At 40.6% G+C, this 6,908-nt stretch overlaps 1 pseudogene; it reads left to right on the top strand.

The window, feature by feature from the left end:
* Positions 1-1,055: 1,055 nt before the first annotated feature.
* LOC125814908 (uncharacterized) lies at positions 1,056-6,447 on the top strand (annotated as a pseudogene).
* The last annotated feature ends 461 nt before the right edge of the window (positions 6,448-6,908 follow it).

Genomic DNA, 6,908 nt, shown 5'->3' on the forward strand with positions numbered 1-6,908 from the left:
TAATTTCATGATTGTGTGATATATGTTCATTCTTGCTTCATTATAATACATATATGTATGTAAATGAGATATATGAATGATGACTGCCATGAATCATGACTTGATTGTATGATTATGAGAATATACTTGTGATTGTGATTGTGGCTTGTTGAATGGATCGGGTGTTGCGTTCTGACACACTAACTTGGATCGATTGCCATGTTTCGGCATAATCATTGGATCGGGTACCATGTTCTGGTATGCTAATAGTTTGGGTTTGGGTTCCATGAGAGGACTATTGACTTGACATAACTGTATAATTGAGGCTTGTGAAATGCTCTGTTGTTATTGAATGTTGTTGATATTGTATAAATAAGGTATATACATGTGATTATATTGTTGTAATGGCTTATGTATGTTGCACTTGTGGAATAGCCGCGTGATCTTACCAGTACAATGCGGTTGTGTACTGATACTGCACTTGCTTTTTCTTTGTTGAGTACATGGCATCTTCAAGCGACTATTGACAGACCTCGTTTAGATGATCAATGATCGTCATTCGAATTCAAGGGTGAGCCAGTTCTTTCGGGCTTCCATGAGTTCTCCTTTCGTTTATGTCCACATTTTGGACTTAGACTAGTTCATTAGATATTCTTATGTTTAGTTGGGTTGTACCCATTTTCCTTTAGACTTTCAGTTCATTGTTAGAGTTTTGGTACATTGACTTTTAGGTTCTAGGCATTTAATTATGTAATTCGTTGTTAGATCTTTTGGAAGGTTATGGGAACTTCAGTCTTAGTTATTTAAACATGCTTCCGTATCTTTAAATACTTGGTTTCGTATTAATTAGTTAGTATTAATGGTTCTCCCACCGGAGGGTTAGTGTGGGTGCCAACACTACAGTCTGGGTCGTGACAAAGTTGGTATTGATCTTGATGTACCAAAACGAGTCTAGTAGAGTCTTGTGGAACGGTACGGAGACATCTGTACTTTTCTTCGAGAGGCTATAACTTGATTCCAATTGGTATTTGTCGATTTGAATTGGTATCTAACCTCATTCACTCTTTTGTCCGTAGATGGTTAACACTAGATTCAACGACGTTAGGCCTGTAGCTCCTGTCAATGCTCTAATTGAGGAATCTGCAGCGAGAGGTCACGGTCGAGGCAGGGGTAGAGGAAGAGCTAGGGGTAGAGGCCGAGAAAGAGTGACGCCTACTAGAGATAGGGTATTGGTAAAAAATGCTCCCATAAATGAGGCCCTCCCGTGCATTCTGAAGAGATAGAGGAGAATATTGTGGTTGAAAATGTTGAGGAGGTTAGACAAGAGGGAGAGGTGCAGGCTGAGACTACAGGTATTCCTCCCATAGACCAGTGTTAGATCAACAAATCATGTCATTCCTGAAATGGTTGGTTGGTCCTAGAGTGCTTCCTTCTGTTCAAGAAACTCAAGCTCCCGTCAATCCTTCTATTGCTATAACTGTCCCCAAGGTGGGTGGAATGTGAGATAATGATGCTTTCTTTAGTTCTTTGTTGGGTCATGTTATGACTGGTAATGAGCATAAAATGTTGACTAAGTTCTTGAAGTTGAAACCGCCTGTGTTCCATGTTTCCGAGAGTGAGGATGCATATGAGTTCATCCTAGATTGTTACGAGAGGCTGCATAAGTTGGGAATTTTCCATCAACATGGGGTTGAATTTGTGACTTTTCAGCTTCAAGGTGCGGCTAAGCAGTGGTGGAGAGCTTATATGAAATGCAGATCTTCAATTTTACCCCCACTCACTTGGACCCAGTTTCATGTTTTGTTCTTGGAGAAATATGTGCCTAGGACTTTGAGAGATCGTAAGCAGGATGAGCTCATGGCTTTGGAACAAGGTGGTATGTCTATGGCTGCTTATAAGGCCAAGTTCCATGCCTTGTCTAGATATGCTACACAATTGGTGACTATTGAGGAAGAGAGGATCCGTTTATTTATTAAGAGACTAAATTCTGAGTTGCATGTATTATATGTTCATATGACCTCTGTAGGGAGGAGCTTTAATGAGGTAACAAACTTTGTTAAGAAAGTGGAGGGGGTGAGGCGAGACAGTCAGGCTAAGGCATTGGCTAAAAGGGCCAAAAACTCGGGTAACTTTCAAGGTTCTTACTCCAAAGGGGCAAGGAGGCCAACACTTGCATCCAGGCCAATTCAATCCGTTATGCCTGCCTCTACAGATAATTACTCCTGAACTCTACCTTATAATTTAATTCCGGATAGCCAGGGAGTCGCATCTTTGACGGGCGGCATACCATCTTTTGATCGTACTTGCTACAATTGTGGAGAACCTGGGCATATGAGGAGATATTGTCCCCACCCATGTGTGTTGGATTTCGCGCAACAGCCGTCTAGAGCAGTGGTACCCGTGGGAAATGGTAATAATGGTAGAGGACGTCCACAAGGTGTGCGAGGAGGAAATCAGCGAGGCCGCAGAGGTAGGGGAAATGGTAATGCAGGCAGAGGTACAATGAAACAATGCAGAGAAGTCGCCCGTCACGATGATATGGCTTAGTGTTACGCCTTTCCGGGTAAGAATGAAGCAGAGGCGTTTGACGCAGTGATCACATGTACTATTCTTGTATGTGACTAGATGACTAATGTATTATTTGATCCGGGTTCTACTTATTCTTATGTATCTGTGAGATTTGCCTCAGAATTTGCTATGGTTTGTGATATGTTTGATGCCCCCATCCATGTTTCTACCCAGTTGGAAAGTTTGTCATAGTCACCCATGTCTATCGTGCCTGTCCTATTTTATTTATAGTTTTCAGACTTGGGCTGATTTGGTAATATTGGATATGACTGACTTTGACATAATCTTAGGCATGACTTGGTTGTCCCTCTATTATACAGTGCTTAATTGTAATACTAAGTCTGTAACTCTAGAAATTTCAAGAAGGGAAAAGTTAGAGTGGGAAGGGGTGTACAACCCTAAGCAAGCTAAGATCATATCCTCCATTCAGGCTAGAAAATTGGTGGGGCAGGGTTGTTTGGCTTATTTGGCTCATATTCGGGATGTTGAGGTTGACTCTCCATCTATTGAGTTTATTTCTGTGGTGTCATAATTTAGAGAAGTGTTTCCTAATGATTTGCCCGGTATGCCTCCGGATAGGGTTATAAATTTTTGCATTTATTTAGAACCTGGTACCCGCCCTACTTCTATCCCTCCATATCGTATGGCTCCAGCGAAATTAAGAGAGCTTAAGGCTAAAATCCAAGAGCTTCTTGTTAAGGGATTTATTTATCCTAGTGCTTCCCCTTGGGGTGCTCCAGTTTTGTTTGTTAAGAAAAATGATGGTAGTATGAGAATGTGTATAGATTACCGGCAATTGAATATGGTCACTATTCGAAACAAGTACCTTTTGCCTCGAATAGATGATCTTTTTGAGCAATTGAAAGGTGCATTAGTTTTCTCCAAGATTGATCTAATGTTTGGCTACCATCAGTTAAAAATTAGGCCTGAGGATGTGCCCAAGACAGCGTTTAGAACCCGCTATGGATACTATGAGTTTCTAGTTATGTCTTTTGGTTTGACTAATGCGCCCGCCACTTTTATAAGGGTGTTTAAGCCATTTCTTGATTCATTCGTCATAGTCTTTATTGATGATATTTTGGTCTATTTGAAAAGTGAGGAAGAGCATGCTGACCATCTTCATATTGTTCTGGGTGTTCTTGGAAAACAAAGGTTGTATGCTAAATTTTCTAAGTGTAAATTTTGGTTGACTTTGGTTGCATTTTTGGGGCATGTAGTTTCAAAAAAAGGGGTAATGGTAGATCGCCAAAAGATTGAGGCGGTTAAGAATTGGGTTCGGCCTAACTCTGTGATGGAAGTTATGAGTTTTGTGGGACTCTCTAGCTACTATCGTCGATTTGTGAAGAACTTTGCTTCTATTGCCACTCACTTGACAAATTTGACCAAAAAGGAGATACCATTTGAATGGATTGAAAAATGTGAGGATAGCTTTCAAAAGCTCAAGACTCTCTTGACCAGAACACCTATCCTAGCACTACCGGTGGAAGGTAAATATTTTATTGTTTATTGTGATGCCTCACATTCTGGTTTGGGTGTTGTGTTGATGCAGGATAAGAATGTTATAGCTTAAGCCTCACGTCAATTGAACGTGCATGAGAGGAATTATCCAACACATAATTTGGAGTTGGCAGCGGTAGTGTTTGCTCTTAAGATCTGGCCGCATTACCTCTATGGTATTACGTGTGAGGTTTTTACTGATTATCGTAGTTTGCAGCATGTGTTTACTCAAAAGGATCTGAATTTGAGACAACGAAGGTGGATGAAATTACTTAAAGATTATGATGTCACCATTCAATACCATCCGGGTAAGGCTAATGTAGTGACAGACACTTTGAGTCGAAGGGCGGTAAGTATAGGTAGTTTAGCTTGCTTGAGTGTAACTAGACGACCTTTGGCTAAGGAAATTCAGACCTTGGAGTCTAAATTCATGCAATTGGGCATCTCAGAAAAAGGTGAGGTGTTAGCTAGCATTGAAGTAAGGGCCACATTTATGGAAGAGATCAATGCCAAGCAATTTGAGGATGAAAATTTGAATAAACTTAAGAAGAAGACTGCGATTGGTAAGGCACAAGAGACCACTCTTGATGTGGAAGGTGTTCTTAGTTTTAAAGGAAGGATATGTGTTCCTTGAGATGATGACTTGATTCAGAAATTGTTGATAGAATCCCATGGTTCGTGATATTCCATTCATCCGGGTGTGACCAAGATGTACCGAGATTTGAAGTGAATTTATTGGTGGCCGGGCATGAAGAAGGATATAGCAGAGTTTGTCGCTAAGTGTCAAAATTGTCAACCAGTGAAGTATGAACATCAAAGGCCTGTAGGTTTGCTTCAAATAATGCCAATTCCGGAATGGAAGTGGGAAATGATAGCCATGGATTTTGTGGTTGGTCTTCCCAAGACTTTGGGAAAGTTTGATTCTATTTGGGTAGTGGTTGATAGATTGACTAAGTCAACCCATTTTGTTCCGGTAAGAATAGATTATAATGCTGAACAATTGGCTAAGGTTTATGTGAAAGAAATAGTGAGGTTGCATGGGGTGCCCCTTTCTATCATCTCAGATAGTGGTACGCAGTTTACCTTCAAGTTTTGGAGGAAATTACATGATGAATTGGGAACACAACTCACTTTTAGTACCGCTTTCCATCCACAAATGGACTCGCAATCGGAGAGGACTATTCAAGTGTTAGAATACATGTTGAGGGCATGTGTGATTGACTTTGGAGGGCATTGGGATAAGTTCTTACCCTTGTGTGAATTCTCTTATAATAATAGCTATCACTCTAGGATGTATATGGAACCTTTTGAGGCATTATATGGGAGGGGATTTAGATCACTCATAGGATGGTTCGAGGCTGGAGATGTGAAACCTTTGGGGGTCGATTTAGTGAAGGATGCTTAAGAGAAGGTGAGGAGTATTCAAACTAAACTCTTAGCAGTCCAGAGTAGACAAAAGAAGTATGCAAACCATAAGGTGAGAGACATGACATTTCTGATGAGAATGTTCTTCTTAAGGTATTGCCAATGAAAGGGGTGATGAGGTTTGGCAAGAAGGGCAAACTAAGTCCGCGGTACATTGGTCCCTTTGAGGTTCTTGAATGTGTAGGACTAGTAGCGTATAGATTGGCTTTACCTCCTAACCTATCGGGAGTTCATCTGGTATTTCATGTGTCCATGTTGAAGAGATATCATGGGGACGGAGATTATATCATTAAGTGGGACTCAATTGTGTTAGACAAAGACCTCCAATATGAGGAGGAACCGATTAAAATCTTGATCGTGATGTCCGGAAGCTGAGGACCAAGGAGATTAAGTCCATGAAAGTTCAATGGAAGCATCGTACAGTTGAGGAAGCTACTTGGGAAACCTATAAGAACATATGAGACAAGTACCCCAATTGTTCGTCGATTCAGGTACTACTCCATTCCTTCCTTAGCCTATTTTTCCTAAGTTGGTCACTTGGTGGCGAGTGATGAGTAAATTGGTATCTATTGTAATGAACGAGTTTCATCTTTATAGAAAAGCCAATAGGGAAAAATTTTGGGTCGGAAAACTTTTTCGTAGTAACTTGGAATTTTCCAACCTAGTCCAGATTTGGATGAAATTGGAGTCATTAAAGTCTAGGGAAATATGGTAACAATTGGATGGTCTAATTATGAATTTGATCACATGAGTAGATAGCTAGGACGTTAAGGAACCCATAAAACTTTATGGAATTGAATTCGGGTGAGTAGAACTCCCGAAATTGATCTTAGTGTGAACGGGTAGTTTCTGCGTATCGTTGGTTGAAGGTGTGTTGTGAAATAGGGGTCTAGTAATTATTAAAATAGCTTATTGTTTTCGTGCAAGCCACTGAGGCTGGATTTCTGCTGTCAGGGCAGGGCCGCTGTAGCGGGGTGAGTGCCGCCATGGCAGGGCAGACGCGACTTAAAGTCGGAAACAAACCCCAAAACATTTTATTTTGCAATTTTCAAACTTGAGAGCTAAGGAACGAACCCAGAGGTTTTCTTGACAGTTTTCCACCATTCTTGAGGCTAAAGGTAAGATTTTAACTTCTCGAATCCATTTTTTTGATCCGTAGAACGTAATCTAATGGGTAATTATCAATGGGCGAGGGTTTTGATATGAAAATTATGGGGGAGAAAGCCCTAATCTGGGTATGGGGATCAAGTGTTTGACCTAGGATTGATAATATTGTTTATAATCTGGGTAATTAGGTGTTGTTTATTGATCCTCGTGCTATTATGATTGTTTGTAGACCAAGAACAAGAGGAACGAATTCGGAAAGGGAAGAATCAGGCTTCTTAGGAGATTCAAGTTTGTTTTGAGGTAGGTGATGGTTGTGATTTTATGATTGTGTG

The sequence above is a fragment of the Solanum verrucosum genome, unplaced genomic scaffold (assembly GCF_900185275.1).
Source record: "Solanum verrucosum unplaced genomic scaffold, falcon-dt-bn FXZP01000265.1, whole genome shotgun sequence".
Lineage (NCBI taxonomy): Eukaryota > Viridiplantae > Streptophyta > Magnoliopsida > Solanales > Solanaceae > Solanum > Solanum verrucosum.